The sequence below is a fragment of the Podarcis erhardii genome (genome assembly GCF_964252035.2).
Source record: "Podarcis erhardii genome assembly, chromosome: 3".
NCBI lineage: Eukaryota > Metazoa > Chordata > Lepidosauria > Squamata > Lacertidae > Podarcis > Podarcis erhardii.
Window position 1 is genome coordinate 74,448,839 of NC_138507.1, and position 21,535 is coordinate 74,470,373.

Below are 21,535 nucleotides of genomic sequence, written 5' to 3' on the forward strand. Positions count from 1 at the left end.
TTTTTGGGGGGGATACACACAAAGTTCCAAATTCCCTTTCTCTCCAGCACAAAAATCTTGTTCTATCAAATTTGTGAGAAACTTTTAAATCCTCAAAACAGTATTCATTCCGCCTTAATTCTCCGTTCCTTGCTTTGAAACGTCTATAAGTAGAGGGGGTGCGGACTTCCCTTTAACACATCCCCCGATCGTGCCGAATTCACAGGATAAAATTTTTAAAGTCCAAATTCCATTACTCACGGGTCCTTTGTTATCCAGTCCAAATTTGGGAAGAAAGTCAGCGCTCTCCGGCCATGGCTTAGTATGTGTATGTTTGTAAAGGGTAGCTAGTAGCCTCCTCCCCCCGCCCTCATTTTTTTTGCATTGGAAATCAAACTTCATGAAATTTGGTACAGCACTTATTAATTCAGATTGTTACTGTTGAAAACTGTATGTTTAGGCTGAAGTCCTATACATACTCATCTAGGGGTGAGTCCTCTTAGACTCAATTGGTCTAACTTCGAAGTAAACATGTACTGTACAGTGGTACCTCAGGTTAAGTACTTAATTCATTCCGGAGGTCCGTTCTTAACCTGAAACTGTTCTTAACATGAAGCACCACTTTAGCTAATGGGGCCTCCTGCTGCCGCCGCGCTGCCGGAGCACGATTTCTGTTCTCATCCTGAAGCAAAGTTCTTAACCTGAAGCACTATTTCTGGGTTAGCGGAGTCTGTAACCTGAAGCGTATGTAACCTGAAGCGTATGTAACCCGAGGTACCACTGTATAGGATTGTGCTATGAATCCAACTAGAAAGCGAAGTGGCCATACTTTATTGTAGAGGAGGGATTCAAATATGGAAATAGCTTGTTAAAACTTTGCCTACAAACATGAAAATCCAAATTGAGCAAATTCATATGCAGACATTTATAAGAGCGGGGGGAAACCATGTCAATATGGGTACAATTAGTAGGCTGCTTTTTCAGTTTGTCCGTCATAATATATATTTTTTTAAAAAAACAACAACAGCCTGCCCCTTTATAGCATGTCTCTCAAGTCTCTCCTCAGCCCTGTACTAAACTCATTTTATACGAAAGGAGGATTAGGAGACTTCTAGCCTCCTGGAATGCACTTTAGGATATTCCGCTGACAAATTTGTTATGGCCATCTGGTCTCTCGACAGGTGCGATGAGTTTGTTTTTTTTTTTAAAAAAAAAAGTCTATTCATTGCTCGCCCTGATTTAAAAAAGAAAGCAAGAAAGCAATCGGCTTTGAAATAATAGATTGACAAGTGGATAAAAGCGAATGCTCTTCTAACTTGTTTCATACCGTGAGGAATTCCCCCCTCCCAGTCTTCCTGCAGAGAACATTTTAAGGTAGAAACAGAAGCAATGGCAGACATCAAGAACACCTGGAAAAATAAATTAGCTGTTTGGAGGGATTTATTCATCTACAGACTTAATGCAGCCTCTGAGATTCTGCATCTATTGGCATTTTGAGGTGAAGCGTAAGGGGAGAGGCCAAAAATATCTATGCAAATGATAAGGGTTTGGGGTCTAGAATCCATTAGTTCAAACTTAAACAAATTTACATGGTCCTAAATAACTCCCCGCAAGCTCAGCTTCCAGCACTCAATCAGTCTGATAGGCTTCAAACTTAATCTAATTAACTGAAACACATGTTATGAACCTCATGTCTTCTCGACGCTGCAGGCCCACACCAATACCACAGGATGAACCCAAAGTCTGGCCTAAAATAGCAGCCCATATCAACAGAAAGCTTTTTATTCTATACCTGGGAACTCTCCAGATTTGGCTATCTTTGTGTGAAAGAGCTTCCCTCAGGGAAAGAGGAGTGGTGATTCACAAGCCTATTTTTAAGGTACTACATAAGACATAGCCTACTACTGGGTGAATGATGAGTGGAGAATCTTTCCAGGAAACCATCCTCTGTTACTTTACAGTGTGCCCAGATGCTGGTTCATCATCCAACCCCTTTTGCAAGAACTGTATTAGCTGTTTTCTTGGTCTGCGGAGAAGCAATCAGGCGGGCATTCGACTGGCATTTGGCAATTAGATTATCAAAATGTAGCAGTGCCTTGGAGGCCGAGCAAGATTCCAAAAATGTAGCCATGGGGGTTTAGTTAGTTCTGGACTATATACTTCAGTTTTATTAGACATTTTCCATAGCAGGATTAAGGTCTTTTTCCTCACACTTTCGTAAACCACCCTGGAATCTTCTGAGGCGGAAGGTTAAGAAATATTTTAAAGAAATAATTCCCAAAATAAATAAACCACCTTGCTGACATGTGTTTCAGGTGTCAGGGGCCCACGGCACATGATATTATATGAGCATCAGGCACCTTGGGAAAATTACATTTCCCAGGATGCTGTTGCAGCATTCCAGGCACCATAAAGAGAGAAGGCTCCCTTTTTTCCTGGTGCCATCACTGCCAGAGCAAGCATTGCAGCAGCCAAGGGTGCGAGAGAGACACCCAGTCCCCTCCTGTGTTAATCCACAGAAGCTGCCAGTGCCAGTTGCAGGGGGCAGCAACTGTAATGATTTTAGAACTCTTTGGTGGGGGGTGTTATGTACTGAAGTTCTCACCCTGGGCCAGCAGGGGGATACTGTAGATAGCTATGCAAATGAAGGATCGAAAGTGACGTTCAGTGATTGGATAGTTTTAGAAAGTTGCTACAGTTACATTGTTCTGGAGCTCTATATAAGCAGGCTGACTGAGCTCCTCAGTTCAGTTCTGTTCTGGCCTTTGAATAAACAAGAGCTGTTTGAAGAATCACTGTGTCGTCTGATATGTTTGCCCACAACTTAACAGGAGGACTTTTTCTGAGCATTCCCCAATATCCATTGTAATTGCTGGACCTATTCTGAACTGAGCCTGGGGAGTTTACATGCATCACTCGACAGCCCGCCCTCACAATCTGAAGTGAGACAGTCTGAGGTGCTGGACCATGTGATACTGCTGCTTGTGTGGCTAGGCTTTTCAAGGCCCAACGGCGAGCAGTTGTAGTCCTGCAGATGTTACATACAAACAGGTACATACACACATATTTGTTTAAGAAGGCTAACCTGTTCTTCTGAAAAGCATGATCTGAAAAGCCTGAAATAATCAGACTTTTGGAAGCTGCAGGTAAATCAGCATATGCACATAGGAAAATTCAATTTTATGCATAAGTTATGCAGAATGTTTGGAACCAATCAGAAATAGTGGGGCGAGGGGACTGGGCATAGACCACCCTCACTTTTAGCAGCTTCTATAATTTCTGTGGTTTCTGTTCATACTCAGGAACAGGGGGAAAGTGTTTTGATGGATCATAGGAACCGCTGCCCCCTGAGAGTTTATTCCTTTTCCTTCTTACTGTACCATAATTGCCCTGACATTATTGCTCCTGACGTGATTGTTTTAAAACAAACAGAATTGTTTCAACTGGCTTCCTGTTTCAGCTTCTTAACATCTCTCTCTCTCTCTCTCTCTCTCTCTCTCTCTCTCTCTCTCGTGTGTGTGTGTGTGTGTGTGTGTGTTATAAGCACTTCTGCCACATCCAGCCAGCAAACTAAATTGTCCCAAGTTTTTTGCCTTTTTTTGTTGTTGATGAATTTTAGAAGCTGAATTCTTACCGTGGTGAATGAGGATTTGACCTGCTGTTACTCTTAGAGCAGGAAAAGTCAAGACTCCTTTTTACAGACTTCAAGCACAACTCAAGGCTTTTCTACACTTGCTACACTTGCTTTTTGGAGTTTCTGTTTGTTTTCAGGTTTGGAGGCATGCTGCCACATGACGTTGCCATTCTTCCACAAGTATTCCAGAATAATGCACTTGGGAAATCACTTTTTCTTCTACCTTAAGGAATCCAACTTTTGTGAAACACCTGAAAAGGACCCTTAGCATAGGGTGTGCAGGCACAAACCCCAGCTGATTGGGGAAATGTCTCCTCTGTTTCTACTGCACATCATTCCTCAATGCATTTCTTGGAAGACTGTAAAACATTTTTCACAGTACATGTGTGTGTCATGGTTGTAGCTACAAAAGCTGGTTTAGATTTCATATGATGGTGCTCAGATTGTGACTATACCTGCTTAAGGGAAACAATGACAAGGGCAGTTCATCCAGCATCAGGTATATATTTGGCATTCACTTGTCATCTCTGCTGACAGTCTAATACCACTGGCACTTCCAAGATTAGCATCAGAGCCCTCAATATCTTATTTGAATGGTATAGGAAACACTGCCACTTTGTCACTCAGCTTTACTTTGTGCTGCCCTTTCATCTTCCTTGCAGTTGTACTTTGAAAATTAAACTTAATACCCCTTTCATGATTCATAGAAATAGATTATCTTTGCTGTGGCAATGACTATTAGATGAATTGGTCAATTGAGTCCCAATACCTGAATGAAATCGTGGGATTAAAAAGCACATCCCCTGCCATCTATGCTTATTTATTTTCACTATACCCAGTATCCTTAGGATTGCATCTTTAATTAATCATAATCTTTCACCCACTTACTCTAACATGCTCTAAATTAACTTAATTTAATCCACTCCAAAAGGAAGGCTAAATTAATAATCTGTAATAGATAGAAGATATAGTTAACAATATATAATGAGCAATATTTAAAGAAAAACTCTTGAAAAATACTTGAAACAATTCACAGGAAAAGTCAACATCTCACTAAGCTTTTATCTAAATATTTGAAATTCTCTCATGACATTGATATAACTTGCTCTAGTAGGAAGCAAAGAAACGTCTATGGCTTAGCAAGCCTCACCCCACCCCATGAAGGCTACCAATACAGGTAAATCACAATTTACGCGCATTTAACTTGTGCGTATTCAGTTTTACGACCCTGGTGATTTAAATAATAATAATTAAAAAGGGAGCAGGCATCTGGGGAAAAAGACTTTGGCAATCCCACCAACCATTGACCCCAATGTGTTAGTATTCACAGCATCCTTTTCTAAATACTCACAGACTGTTGAATTATCTGTTTTCAGACCTTCCCTGGTATCGAAGTCAAGCTCACTGGTCAGTAGTTACCTGGGTCTTCCTTCCCCCCTTTTTGAAGATGGGGACAACATTTGCCCATCTTCAGCCTGTTCTCCTCCAAGATTTCTCCAAGATCATAGACAAAGTCTCTGAAATTACATCCGCAAGCTCCTTTAGTACCCTTGGGTGCAGCTCATCAGGCCCTGGAGATTTGAATTCATTTAAAGTAGCTAGATGTTCCCTTACTACCTCTCTTCCTGTCTTGGGCTGAAGCTCCCTTCTTACATCATTTATTCTGTTCTCACCAGGTCCTGTTCTCACAGTGGCCAGCAAGAACATAACAGGCAAGACATGAACATAAAACCACTTTCCCCACTTGGACTCTCATCCTCCATGAGTTTATCTAATCCGCCTTTAAGCCATCCAAGTTGGTGGCCATCACTACATCTCACAGTCAGTCAGGACCTTGCCCTTTCAGGCCAGATGGAAATAGACCACATGCACTTCTCCAATGTCACTTGTAAGATGTGGGAAGACCCCTTCAGGGAGGCTTTTTGGGTTGGCCTCTTCCTTGGCAAAAAAAGGCAAGTCACTGTCTGGCTCTCAGTTCCAGGAGATCTCCTTCCCCTCAGAGGTAAACTCCTGTCCTTATTGCTCTCTCCTTGACAGTCCTCAAGACGCTGCTTAATGTCTTCCAGGGCTCCTACCTGGCTTTCACCTCCTCAGTTATGGCTCTCTTGTTCTTCATTGCTTCCTTAATGGGGACATACCTTTCTCTGCCTCCCTTTCTCTTTTAACGCTCCCTGCCCATTCCCACATTGATGTGCTGGAACTTCCCTTACCCATCAGACTGACAAATGAAGTTTTATATCCTCTCCTATCATTCACTGACATCCTGGTGCAGCCATCATCATCTAGGCCAACAAGTTTGTGCAGCATTGGCTCTCCATCTATGGAATGCTCTCCCCAGGGAAGTTCGCCTGGTGCCTTCATTATACACTTTTAGGCACCAGGCAAAAACCTTCCTTTTTAACGAGGCCTTTGGTTGATCTTATTGACATCCAACACCCTTTTAGAATGTGTTTCTTGTTGGGGGGGTTATTGTGTTATTGTTTTTGGTTTGATTTTATACGTTGTGGTCATGCTTGTGAACCGCCCTGAGACCTCTGGGTATAGGGCTGTGTATAAATTGAATGAATGTGCTCAGGGAGATGGCAGCATGGACACAGAAGACCTTCATAATCACAAACTCCAAAGCAATCAAAATCAGTAGTCTTGCAGTGCTCAGAAATGAGATCTGAACCTAATTCATTTGCACAATATAAAGTAACACTTCTAAAACTCTCTAAACATGACTGAAATGCTAAATGAGTCATGCAAAGTTTTGGACCACCTTGTAGTCACTGCAGTATGTTCCTCAGCCACCAGTGTGGCCTGCTCTCAACCACAACACTGTAATTATATTGCTAGGGTACAAGCAGAATACATGGAGAACAAGCCTCGTTGTTCTTTTTTCCTATTCTTCATTAAAGGAGCCCAATGTAATCCTGCTTGCCACAACAAGGTGAAAATTGTGCTTTCTTGGCTAGCTTTATCGCTGTGTTGTGAGATGAGAGACAGATTTAGTAATCACAAGATTAAAAATGGCAACAGTGAGGCACCCTGGGCTTTTTTCTTTTTAGAATTTAGAGGGGGACCTACCAACTTGCAATGTGCATGCTATTATTCCCTCTCTCTCTCTCTCTCTCTCTCTCTCTCTCTCTCTCTCAGACACACGCAGCTATAACAAGTCTGGTTTGGGAAGTAGAAATGTGAAAACACCCTTCCCCATCACAGAGATTTTCTAAGAAATTTTACTAGCATGGGTTGCTTTCCATGCCTTCAAAGATTATGCATGTAGTAGCCAAAGAGTGGGAGCTTTGAGTTGGGGTGTTCACATTTCAAACCCAACCTCAGCTGCAAGCTCACACAAGGCGACATTAGCAAAGTCACTCTTCTCTCCATCTCATCCCACCTACCCCTGCATCTGCAATGCAAGGATGTTAATATCAGCCTTCTTTATGCACATCATTATAAGGATTGTGAAGATCCTTATAATGCAGATGGCCCCATCTGCACAATATATTTAAAGCAGTATCATGTCACTTTAAACAGTCCTGGCTTCCCACAAGTACAGTGCAGTGTACTGTCATCCAAAAATAAGAAGAGAACAGTATTTGGGAGACTGTATTCCTCACGTTGATTATGTCTGCTGATGTTGCTTCAGCTTCACTAAGCTGTTCAGTAGCTTCTCCCTTTTGCTCTTCAGCTGGTGCACACTTTGGACACTGGATATTGTTGATGGCCTTCAAAGCCAACCTACATCTACCAAAGAAATTAAACAAATATTTGTACAAGATGCAGCAGCTCTCAGACTTCATGGTGTAGCTTTGGAGGCCATTTCCAAGATTCCAATTTTTAAAAAACGTGGGAGATCCAACCACAATTTCCTATTTAACATATCGTTTTGCCTGTTGATCAACAGACGCTAGTGACATCAGTTGAGGAAGATAGTTAAAGGGTCTGGTGTGTGTGTGGTGCTGGAGCAGAGGGAGTACTCTTTTTTCTTGACTGCCAAGCACAAATCATAATTTGTATTTGAAAGGAAGGGTGTAGTTCAGCAGAAGAGCATGCAGAAGATCCCAGGTTCTTCTGGGCTGGGATGGACTTCTGTCTGGAGAGTCACTACCAGTCAGTGTGTTCACAAGTGCGGACAGTATCAAGCTAGATGGAACAATGGCCTGACTTGGTATAAGGAAGCTTCCTGTATTCCTATAAGAATACAGACATTTTATGTTCTTCACTGCCTCTCTGAGAATGCTCAGTTACCCAGGGTGTCAAATTCTGACAAAGGTAAATATGCCACTGTGGTCCACCCTCATTCATTACACAGTCTGATGCCTTTCCTGATCCTCTTGGGCTGGCCAGCTGTCAGACCGGAGACAACCACAGTCTCAGCTGGTCCTAATTTCCATGTTATCCAATGCAGATGTAATATACAAAGTGAAGAAGCAGCCATTAGCACCCTCATGACGCCTGACATAGCTTGGGAATGTCACTGTGGGTATCGTTCTGTAATAACTGCTGCACCAGAAGAGACGATGAATCTCCTTGTCTGGTATCCTCACTCTGATGGTAGCCAACACTAAAGCATCAAACAAAGGAAGAACACCCTCTATGAAAAAATACATTTTTCAGTGCTGTGCTATGAGGGAAAAGGGGGAGTCTTCCTGACTCCAAGTCTTGCTCAATTGTGACTTCAAGTACGAACATGAATAACCATTGTGTGTTTTTCTAATCCTAGCTGAGTAAGTACAGATGTTGTTCTTCCATTAACTGACCATTTCTTCTTTGAACTGTGGCACACATTTATTCACCTCACTTGTATGATGTAGCCTTCAGTTCACCAAATGAACTTCATACCATGGGTGTTTTAAAATGGCCCACCATTTCCCAGGCTTGAATAAAAAAATATATTTTTAAAAAAGCTTTAGACATTTATGAAGAGCTTGGGAATACCACTAGCAATTCATTCATCCACACCATACGGGATTTGAATATATTATTGGCATTGGCTTAACACTACTCCACCACCTAAAGTTAAAGGTAAAGGGACCCCTGACCATTAGGTCCAGTTGCAGACGACTCTGGGGTTGCGGCGCTCATCTTGCTTTATTGGCCGAGGGAGCCAACGTACAGCTTCCGGGTGATGTGGCCAGCATGATGAAGCCACTTCTGGCAAACCAGAGCAGCGCATGGAAATGCCGTTTACCTTCCCACCGGAGCGGTACCTATTTATCTACTTGTACTTTGGCATGCTTTCGAACTCAACCACCTAGAGGAATCCTAAATGACACAACTGTGTTCCCTGTGAAAAGAGTTTGGTCTTTTGCAATTGCTTTGCAAACTGGCACTCATCCTGAAATATTATTTGTTTTGTCTTTGGGAACAAAGTCTCCTCTGCTACACTGGTGCAATGCCACAAGAGCCAGTAATGTCTAATAAGATAATCCTCCAACCAGCTATTCCAGAGCAACTCATTTAAGCTTCACAGAATTGCTCCAAAGACTGAAGGCTGTGGACCAATGGTCCCCACCCTACCCCAGTCTCCCTCTAAGGAACTCTTTCACCATCAACACTTCGGCATTGCAAGGAAACAAACAAACAAACAAAAAAAACACGTTGGGGTATTCTGCAGTTCCCACATACATAGTTCATGCTTGACACTGGTATGGCCTGGTTTCTTGGGTCCTGAACTGATTGTGTGACCTAGAATATATCTCACACATTCCCATGGCTGCGTATTGTAGGGGAAGACAGGGGATGGAGAACCAAATGTCTCTCCAATAGGATTGTGTTGTATTTCTATTCTGCTCATTGAGAACCAATCCGTGGTTTGTCAGAACACATTCTAAAAACCAAGGGGATACACAAATTGCAGATAGAAAGCCAGTTCAGACGTTTTGAGTCACAGCTGAATGTGTGAACCTATGCTATTAAAAAGCATTGTGCTGGAGGTGATATAGAAATGTGGAGTTTAGTCTTCGATAGATGGCTCACACACATGCGGGGTCTTTCGGACATCAAGAGAGGCTCGAGCTACTTCCAGGTTTTGAGAGGTCCCCTAGCCATAACACAAACTACACATAATACAAAGGGCACATTCATCACAGTCTAATCTTGTGTCATCATAACCGATACATTTTTATTAATACTTTACTTTTACTTGTTAATACTTAGGAACATTTTAGTATTTTTATTAGGATATTAAATATTTTAATAGAACAAAGTCTATATCAGTAAACAAACAAAAAAAGTCTTTTACCAAATCACATATCTCAGTTGCTTAAATCTGCAGCTCTAAGCTGAGGCCATGCTTATGAAAACAAGTTGTGAAACTGATTAACCCTTCTTTACTGTGTGAAGTTTTATACCTGATCCCATTCAAGAGGCATTGTCTGAAAAATAGCTGTTTGGTTTGAAATGGCTTCCCCTTGCTGAGAGTGCTCAACACATGCAGTTAGTTGGAAACAATCCAAAAAGGGCTGGGGAAATAACTCTAGTGCATAGCACATAGTATAGTCCCTTGTGCATTTCGTTTCCAATCAATGCACATTCTGTTTGTGAAGAACAAAGCCCTAATAGTGTTAAGTGAAATTTCTTGTTCATTCACACTGTTGGTATGTGATCTCCTGACAACATGTGGGCGTTCTTCTAGCCACAGCCAAACCCCAGACATTTGATTTTTGTTGCTGTGCGGTCAGATGCAGAAGAAGGTTGCTGCCATTTGCAGCCTTTAAGCCACCCCCCCCAAGCAGTTAACAAATGATTTGGGGAGACACAGGGGGGGGGAGCAGATAAATTATAGCTTCCTCAAATAGTTTATAGAGATGTGTATCAGCACACCATGTGTGTCTTTGGCCTAATTCTCACTTTACAGGAACAGTAACATAACACGACTATACTTCTGCCAAACTACTGATTGCACTGGTTTCCTCTCTGATTGCACTGGGGTCCTCTCTGATGTCTCCGTACAAGTTTGTGTGTCCACCATACCATTAATAAGTGATTCATGGTTCTCAATGGTCTCCTGCTGTACCAGCTCCCTGTTGTTGGTGACTCTAAGTCCTTTTCCCTTCCAGCATTATGACTAGTTCCTCAGGAAGGGCAGAAGCACATGGACCAATATAACTGATGGAAGGGAATGTCCTTTCCATCAGTTGTTTGGGTTTTTCCTAGGGTTACAGCCAGGCTCATTTACTTCTCCACCAATCCACACAAGTCACATGACTCCTGGGATAACCTTGGACTTGTCCTCTGAGACTTGAGACTTGGGGAAACTGTGGGTGGCAGAGCCCAGATGGCAAGAAGATCTCATAAACCCTCACTAAGCCAAAGCTATATATCCATTAGCACTTAAACCATAGGGAGGTCATCCCATTTCTGTGTTTCAAAGCACATTTGCATGTTGCTGTGCATGCCAGAGATGTAGGATGTCTTAATCCAGTTTGCATGACCTCTTTGGTTTCCTCACACCTGCAGACCACCCTCAACTCCTGTTCATAAAGCTGTCATCTGCGTATGCACAACGGGCATCTCAAATCATAGAATTGTAAAAAGAAAAAGTAAAGGACCCCTGGATGGCTAAGTCGAGTCAAAGGCGACTATGGGGTTGCGGTGCTCATCTCGCTTTCAGGCTGAGGGAGCCAGAGTTTGTCCACAGGCAGCTTTCCAGGCCATGCGGCCAGCATGACTAAACCGCTTCTGGCGCAACGGAACACTGTGATGGAAACCAGAGCGCATGGAAACGCCTCTTACCTTCATACCACAGCGGTACCTATTTATCTACTTGCAGTGGTGTGCTTTTGAACTGCTAGGTTGGCGGGAGCTGGGACAGAGCAATGGGAGCTCACCGCGGGGATTCGAACCGCCAACCTTCTGATTGGCAAGCCCAAGGGGCTCAGTGGTTTAGACTACAGCGCCACCTGCGTCCCCATAGAATTGTAGAGCTGGAAGGGACCACAAGAGTCATCTACCATAGTTGGCACCTCAGCTTAACTCAGCTTAAGTGAATGTGGGTTACATTTTCAAATCAGGTAGAAGATGGCTTGAGGCAAAAGGGATCAAACAGCAGTATTTTTCATGCAACTACAGAATAGATATGGATGGCTAACATCGTGCATACATAGCATGGTGGGAGCATACTGGAGGCAGAGTAATGTAAACAGTAATGTATTCACAGCATCCCCTACAGATGTAGACTGAGCTTGCACATAGGAGCTGTGTGTGAGAGAAAAAGATTAAGGAAACACAGAAGGCACAGAGCTATCCATTCTAATCATTTTTTTTAAAAAAAATCACCCTAAAAATGAAATCTGCATCCTGCACCATACATGCAATTTAAACATAATTGCACATAGATTGCCTTGTGCAATTTATTCTGGTTCTGGTCTTCTGTTCATTGGGGGGGGGGGAGGTGAGCAGCATGCAAAATCCTTGGAAATCCTCCACAAGGCTTATAATCACAGCCTTAGGGGACTGAAAATTATTTTGAAGAGAAAAAGAAAACTAAGATTCTCGGGAGGATATGGAATTTATTTATTTATCTAATTTTTTTGCACAGTACCAGCACTCACATGGGACGCGGGTGGCGCTGTGGGTTAAACCTCAGCGCCTAGGACTTGCCGATCGCATGGTCGGCGGTTCGAATCCCCGCGGCGGGGTGCGCTCCCGTTGCTCGGTCCCAGCACCTGCCAACCTAGTAGTTTGCAAGCACCCCCGGGTGCAAGTAGATAAATAGGGACCGCTTACTAGCGGGAAGGTAAACGGCGTTTCCGTGTGCGGCTCTGGCTCGCCAGAGTAGCTTTGTCACCCTGGACATGTGACCTGGAAGTGTCTGCGGACAGCGCTGGCTCCCGGCCTCCAGAGTGAGATGAGTGAAAGGCGAAAGATTTATACGATCTGAAGAGAAACTGGTTTGGAAATTACTAAAAAGGTAAAATATCTGGGGGTGAATTTAACATCTAAGAATGTGAACCTATTTAAAGACAATTATGAGAAATGCTGGGCCGAAGTGAAGAAAGATTTCGATATATGGTCAAGATTGAGACTTTCCTTGTTAGGCCGAATTGCTGTTATCAAGATGAATGTATTGCCGGGATTGTTGTTTCTGTTCCAGACATTGCAAATTTTAGATAAGATGGACTGTTTCAAGAAGTGGCAGAAAGATATATCTAAATTTGTCTGGCAGGGCAAAAAACCCAGAATAAAATTTAAGATTTTGACTGATGCAAAGGATAGAGGGGGCTTTGCCCTGCCGGACTTAAAACTTTATTATGAAGCAGCGGCTTTTTGCTGGCTGAAACCATGGCTACTTCTTGAGAATACAGACATTCTGGACCTGGAAGGTTATGATAATAGTTTTGGTTGGCATGCATATTTATGGTATGACAAGGTAAAGGTACATAGAAATTTTAAAAACCATATTGTTAGGAAAGCATTGTATAATGTATGGAATCGATATAAAGATTTGCTTGAAAGTAAAACCCCCAGGTGGTTGTCACCAATGGAAGCCAAGGCGGTAAAAAGACTGAACATGGATACAGAGTGGCCAAAATATTGTGAAATTATAGAATATGATGGTGAAAAGTTGAAACTACAGAGTTTTGAGAAATTGAAACCTAAAGTTCGAGATTGGTTACATTATTTCCAGATCAATGAAACTTTTAAGCAGGACAGAAAACTAGGATTTCAGAAGGAGAGGTCAAAGTTAGAAACAGAACTGCTAGAACCCAATACCAAGAATTTGTCTAGAATGTATAATCTGCTGCTAAAATGGAATACACAGGATGAAACGGTTAAATCAGCTATGATTAAGTGGGCACAGGATATTGGTCATGATATTATGTTTGCTGACTGGGAGCAGTTATGGACCACAGGTATTAAATTTACGGCATGCAGTGCCCTGAAAGAGAACATAATGAAAATGATCTATAGGTGGTACATGACTCCAGTCAAGCTTGCAAAGATATATCATTTGCCCAATAACAATTGTTGGAAGTGCAATGAATGTGAAGGAACTTTTTATCACCTTTGGTGGACCTGCCCAAAGATTAAGGCCTACTGGGAAATGATCTATAATGAAATTAAGAAAATCCTTAAGTGGACATTTGTAAAGAAACCGGAGGCTTTTCTCCTGGGCATGGTCGGCCAATTGGTACCAAAGAAAGATAGGACCTTTTTTATGTATGCAACAACAGCAGCAAGAATCCTTTTGGCGAAGTATTGGAAGACTAAAGAATTACCTACTCTGGAAGAATGGCAGACCAAGGTGACTGAATTTATGGGACTGGCAGAGATGACCGGCAGAATTCGTGACCAGAGGAAAGAGACAGTGGAGGAGGACTGGAAAAAATTTAAAATCTATCTTAAAAATTGTTGTAAAATTTCGGAATGTTAAGATGTCAAGGGATTGGATACAAAGAATTACAGCTATAAATTGAAATTTATAAAATAGAATTTTTTTAAAGAGAATTAAATATAAAAATGGGATGAAGAATTGCTAAAAATTTTTAAAATATGGATGCAGGGAAGGGGAGGTTTGGGGAAGTCGTGTTATGTTTATTTGTTTTTTGTTTATGTTGTAAAATCAATAAAAATTATTAAAAAAAAAAAAAAAACAGAGTGAGATGAGTGCACAACCCTAGAGTCTGTCAAGACTGGCCCGTACGGGCAGGGGTACCTTTACCAGCACTCACACTTACACCATGCCGTCACAGAATAATGGGATATGCAAAACCTAGCCCAACAGCAAGTGAACCTTTGGGGTGAGTTATTTTCTTTCTGCCGCTTCGGCTCTTTCTCGTATTGACAAAAATTGCTGCTGTCAGTTGGGTTCAGTACATTTCTTGATTTCAATGCATTTAGTATTGGCTGATGTTTCGTCTGAGTAAACAATCCAAAGTGTTTACACTGGGGAGAGCTTGTTTAAGCAAAGCAGCAGCAGCAACAGCAGCAGTAGCATGAATGCTCTTTGGATTTCAAGCAAACCCTGTGCATCTAAAAAAGTACGCTTGCTTTTCTACGCCTGATGCAAACAATGAAGGAAACACAGAGGATAAAAGAAACCGTGAGATTTCAGCCAAAATTCAAATGAAAACCTCTTTACAGTTCATTTTAAAAAATAAACATAAAAACAATCTGGAGTTCATTCCCCCACCCCTATAACATTTATTTTATTTACCACATTTCCATATAACCATTCAACAATGTTTCCAGGGCCCTATACAAAGGCACACATGTTCCTGCAATTTGTATAGGGTTGGGCAAAGACCAAATCAGCTGCAATTAGGTCCCACTGAAATGAAAGAAACTGACATCACAAAAAAAATCCCTCCACAGATTGTACACCTAATCCCATGGAATTCAGTGGCTGCATCAATAAATAAGGATTGGCTCCAATCAGATCTAGGTAGCCATTTAGGCTACTGTGAATGAAGGTGTCTCCATGGAAAGGTTTCAAGAACATAGCAGGAAATTTAGGTTTGCACATTTATAGTGGATTAAAGCACCCTGTCAGCCCAGTGCAACAAATTCATTTTTAAAATAAATAACCAGACTGTTCAGGGTTATTTATAATACCACACCATCAATGGCCAAGGTATTGGACACGAATTCCCTTTCTGGAACTTCCCCATCAAAAAGGAACAAAACCAGGTCAGCCAGTCTGAAAGGGAATGGTCTTGTGCCATGGTTGTTGGTATTGAAAGCAGTCGAGAGTTACAGCAGAACCAATAGGGACACTCCCCTTGCCCCACCCCTTTTGGAACCTGCTCCCTGTGGCAAATGATTGATGTCTCTTTGTGGCAAGGCAGACTCTCACTGTAATAAGAAAAAGAAAATAATGAGATAACTTTGCCCACTGAATAAGTACTATGGGAAGGAACCAATTAAAGGATGAAGACATATAATATAAATCTTGGGAACATTAAAGGAGGTCTTTAATTCTGACATGATTCCTCATTATTGAGTCATCTGGAAGTATTTGCTCTGGAGCCTGTGGTATGTTTCTGTAGAGAGGGCACCTGTTCTTTGTTTCAGGTACAGAGGGGGTTTGGGATTGCAAATACCTGCCAGGAAGCAGTTGAGTGGACGGTCCCGCCTTTGGATCAGGGACTAAGATGGATGGGAATTGGCTATTACCACTCCTGAAATTCTCAGTGATTCCATGACTTTGCCAGATGTGTTGTGATGTTTGCATCATTTGTATATTATAGTTCTACTGCATTACGACTGAAGAATTGCTAGACAACAATACACTCATGGCATTTTATGGAGGAATGATGCTCAAGAACCATTATTTAGTCATCCATGGTGGTTTTATAACCCTCAATAAATCAGCACGACCAAAGGAGAAGATGTCCTTTCCAAACTGTACTTTCTACTATGGCCTGGTTCTCATTACTGCAATATGTATCCAGTTTTATTTGCTTTTATTATGAGCATCCTAACATGTGTACATTATATGGAGAAACATTTGATAGTGTTACAGAATGCTGAGTTTTATAGCTAATGCTTCAAAACATGAGGCCCTTGTGCAGGAAATGCTTTGCTGATTGCATAGCCCATTGGTATATTGGCTATGCTGAGTCACAGTTTTTCTGCATCTGCTTAACATAGCCCTTCTGAGCACACAGAGGCATATGCCAGAAAAAAAAATTGGGTTGCTTTAATGAAAATATAAATATGGCGCTCTTTTGAAGTTGGAACAAGATGTTATGGTACACAAAGAGTTGCCATATTTCAAAAAGTAAAAACCAGGACCCCCCAAAAGTTGTTGCTTTTTTAAAAAAATGAAGACCCCAGAATTGTTGAACTTTATTCAGGCAAACCCCAAAGATGTTGGGCTTCTTCTTTTTTTTACAAAAAATGCCGGGGAAAAAATGTGATTTTTCGATTGACTTGCCTAAGATCCAGAACAAAGCACTGCCTTTCGGAAACATCCCCCGGACGTCAATTCTCCCTTTGAAATCCCGGTAATGACTAGATGTATGGCATCCCTAGGTACATAAGCAGTGGCCACCCAAAATAAGAGCCATGTTTCTCATCCACCGCTGCCTCTCAGATGTCCACCACTGAGGCATCTAATCATAAGCCTGCATTTTTATCAAAGCTTCTATATATTTCAATCAAGGCTTGTATTTAAAAATGAGCTTAAAAAAAGGATTTTCAAATGTTTCATGCCAGGCAAAAGACCAGCTGCCTAAAAGAACCTTGGCAAGATGTTTTTCCTCCTAAGACAAGAAGGGCCCCATTGATTTATAGTAGAAAAACAATTCTCAAAGTCATAAAAAGGGAGAATTACATATGCTGCCCCAAGGCTGAGAAAACACCATTAGGAATGGGGAAGATAATACCAATGTGCCTCCCAGTAAAATGAGCCAGATCTTCTTTCTAAGGTTAAAAGGCCAGGAGCAATGGGGAGAAACATTTAGCTGGAAAGAGAACATTTTTGGGGGAAGTCTTTTTCTAAAGCTGTTTCTTAAACTAAGAGAGTTAAAAAAGGTTAAAATGTGTTAAATGTTGGAAAGGCAACTGGCTTGGCAGAAGAAGCAGCTTCTTCCTATTTTATTTTGAGGCTGGAGAGGAGGGGGAAAGGGGGAGGTGCAAACTGAAGAGGCTTCTTTTAAAAGCTGTGTTTTATTGAGTTCCTTCCTTTTCACTTTGAGAAGCTTTATTCTTTTAAGAGGCTACCTATGATAAATGTATGAAATATATTAGCTTAAATATATTGGCTTAAATGTAATTATGCAAAGGATTTAAGGAATGCTAGATTCTTATTTCATATGGTTGTAAGAGTTGTATTTATCCTGAAATTAAGTCAGCCACCAGCCTAGCCCCCCTGCCGGACAGAGGACGCCATCCGGGCAGTCTTGATATATGGTTGTCAGGCATTTGTTTAGAAACATTAAATGAAGGAAATCTTTCAATGTTGATGTGAAACTCAAGATCCTTGACATCTGTTGAACATAAAATGTAAGATTAAACCATTTGTTTTAGAAGGCAATAGGGCAAGAAGGGCAAGAGGTGAGCTGGTAATTAAGATTCCATGTAAGATATATTATTACTTATTTGTCATTTATATATAGCTCTTTGTCTCCCATATAAGGGCAAGGAAATGGGTGTATCTTTTGTGGGTGTATCTTTTGTGATTGGCTCTAGCAAACAGCCAATAGGAATTTCAACTAGGCTGATTGGACAGAGGCAGCCACAGGAGGAGCAAAGGGGGCTGGATTAAGGGAATATAAGTGCTGGCCAGAATGGCAGGAGGCCAGGCCAGAGCTTGGTAACCACGTACCACTGAGCCTCTTATTTATTTGTCTGACAAATAAATTACTATTTTAATTTCTCTATTGCTGCGTTGAATATTTCATTCCAGCTAAGCGTTAACCACAAGCAGGGTGCTACACCACAACTTACCCAAATCCTGACATACTGTCAGATTGGTCTGCATTTCCCTGCCCTCTTAGTCATTGCATGTGTTCAGATTTTTAGATTTCTGTGGAGAAACATGTGCTTTGCATAGCCTTGCCAAGGAATATAGGTGTAGTAGGTATTCTCACATAATTGTCCACAGGATTGAAGGTGTAGAATGTAATCCTGCACATCTCTACTCAGAAGAAAGTTCCATTTTAGATGAACCTTGGTCTCATGTAAGTGTGTGTAGGGTTGCGGCCTGAAAGTAGGCCTCTCTTCTGCACAATATTTTTTTGTATGAATTCTGTTCCTTCACAGAACAGATGACATAAAATGGGCCTGGGGGGGGGGGGAGAACAACAGCCTCTTTATTTGGACTCAAAACTATTCCCCAGAGCTGAACTTTTTAAAATAAATAAATAAATATAAACAAACAATAGTTCTCCTGGTTCGCTTACTGGAACTAAGACGCTGGTAAATTCCCAGAGAGAAAAACTTGGTAGATTCAGGTAACTGTAGAAACAGATGCCAAGTACAAGTCTGTGTGGCTTAAAAAAACAACACCAACCCTAAAAAAACTGGTTGACCCAAATAAACAATTACGAAACAGAGCTTCATTTATATTGTTTTCTCTGGCACCAGCAACACTGGCCAAATGTTACAGATCAGCATTCATTCCCTCATTCTTCAAACCACCTAAAGAATGGGAGCACCCTGGAATGAGAAGATGTGGGCCTTGCTTCTGTTCCTGTGCCTCGGGACAACACTCAGTGCTGTAGACCTTCCATCAGCATTTGATTTCTCTGGCACTGATGCAATTTTGAATGTGAATGGAACTCACATGGCAGATGGTACATAAATGCTTGTGGGACTGTTGGGTAGTCCTGATTCCTGGAAGGCTCTAGACTCCTGGAGGCAATGGCAGTTCTCCTGTGATAACTGAAAATCACAAAATAAATGTTGGGCTTTTTTTTTTTTTTTTAAAGCCAGTTGGCAAACGTAACTCTGCCCTCCACCCCCAAGTCATTTTGGAAGCTCCTTTGCACCTGTACTGCAGTGGTATTTCTAAAACCCAAGTGAAGACTCTTTTATTTATATGTTTTAAAACAAATATTTCTTCAGAAAGCACTTTCTATTTGGTTGTATGGATGGCCAGACCTCAAAAAAATGAGTTAAGTGTTTTTTCTAAAAACAAGCCAAATATTTTCAATGCAACTGTTTTTTTCTATTATTTATTTAGTGAGAACACACTGGCCTTGTAGAAAATGTATATAGACATTAATAATTTTCATAGATTTTATAGGAAAATATTTGTACTGTGGTTTTCTAATATAACAACATTAAGTATGTAAATAATTGCACATGCTTTTTTTTTACAAGAAATCTTAAACGCTGTAAACTCTTATTTCTGAAAATATTGCAATTTATAACAGATTAAAAACTTACCCAACCAGAATGGTCACCATGCTGTAGAAGCCCCATATACTCTTATGCTGCAGCTGTTTGTCAGGACCCAAGATGCCTACAATGAGTTCGGCATCAACTTGTAAGGAAAAGGTCCAACTGAAAAAACAGCACCCCACACAGAAGCACCAGAAGCAGAGATCCCCAAACCTGAGACCTTTGAGCCAGGACTCCCAAAGTGGAACTGAACCCAAGGGCCTCATGTGCCAAACCTGCTTACCACCTTAGGCGGAGTACCCTGCAATCAATAACGGAGAAATGACAAGAGTGCCAGACTCTAGTCCAGTGTTCCCAAGCTTGGATCTCCAGTTCTTTTTGGACTATAACTTCCATAATCCCTGTCCACTGGTCCTGCTTTCTAGGGATGATGGGAGTTGCAGTCCAAAAACAGCTAGAGACCCAAATTTGGGAAAGGTAAAAGGTAAAGGACCCCTGGACAGTTAAGTCCAGTCAAAGGTGACTATGGGGTTGTGGTGCTCATCTCACTTTCAGGGAGCCAGCGTTTGTCCACAGACGGCTTTCCGGGTCATATGGCCAGCATGACTAAACTGCTTCTGGTGCAACGGAACACCGTGACAGAAACCAGAGTGCACAGAAATTCCCACCACAGCGGTACCTATTTATCTACTCACAGTGGTGTGCTTTTGAACTGCTAGGTTGGCAGAAGCTGTGACAGAGCAATGGGAACTCACTCTGTCATGGGGATTTGAACTGCTGACCATCCAATCAGCAAGCCCAAGAGGCTCAGTGGTTTAGACCACAGTGCCACCCGCTGCTCTAGACCAGGCATAGGCAAACTCCGGCCCTCCAAAAGTTTGGGACTACAATTCCCATCATCCCTAGCTAACAGGACCTGTGGTCAGGGATGATGGGAACTGTAGTCCCAAACATCTGGAGGCCCGCAGTTTGCCTATGCCTTCTCTAGACCAGTGTTTCCCAACCTTGGGTCTCCAGCTGTTTTTGGACTACAACTCCCATCATCCCTTGCTAGCAAGACCAATGGTCAGGGATGATGGGAATTGTAGTCCAACAGCAGCTGGAGACCCAAGGTTGGGAAACACTGCTCTAGACCAAAGGGCTGGCCATTTAAGAATCTCCATGCAATGGGACAGGCCCTGGAATAAATAATCATGCTCAGAACTCTGTGAGGAAATGTTTTCAATCAGAGAGCCACATTCCCTCATTTGGGGGATGCATGCTAGTGGTGGGGAAAACTGGGTCAAAATCGGATAGAGTAACTGGTGTACAAAGAAGGATGCATTCAAGCCACACCAAAGCCAGGGGTCTGTGCGTGCACACCCACCCACCCACACCCTTCCCTCTAAGGAAGCAAGAAGCCTTATCTTTGTTCAAGGACACATTTCAGCCAGGCCAAAGGACTCAAAGGGAGCATGAAGCAGGGCAGTAAGGGGTGTGGTCTAGGGAGAGTTTTGAGAGCCAGCTGAAGAGGCCTGGAGGACTACATTCAACCAAGACTGGGGTTCCCCACTCCTTCTGGAAGGGATCAACTAGCCCTCAGCACTTGTCAGAACGTCATCTTTTCCCTGGGACCTGTCCAGGGTTCTGAAGGATTATCTCTGACTCCTCTTGCCTCCTAATCCTGTCTCTTGACCTTTAAGTGGGTGGCAGCCCAGACTGTCAGATCCCTGCTCCGACGGTCTGATCCAGATCACGGCTTAACATACTTCTCTTGATTCCTGTGAAGTGATCCTTGCCAGGACAGGACACAGTTACTACCAAACGAACTCAATGTAGTTTTCCCTGTGTGGAGCAAAATTTTCCATACATCAGGTGCATGGTCATGGAACTCCTCTGAATGATGGGGATAAGCCAACAGCTTTCAGCTGCCATGTGAATCATATAATGTGCTATGTCATCTGGCAGCTATCATATCTATCTCTCTAATTTGACTTGCTAGTCACATGTCACACACATGTCACATGTTACACTGTGGGATCCATACCCTTCACTTCCATAGCTCTTAGAAGTAGCATTTCAGTCCTTAGTGAAGAAGGCCTGAGTGGTTGTGTGCTGATATTAACCCTCAATCACTGATGCAACCGATATTTTTAAATG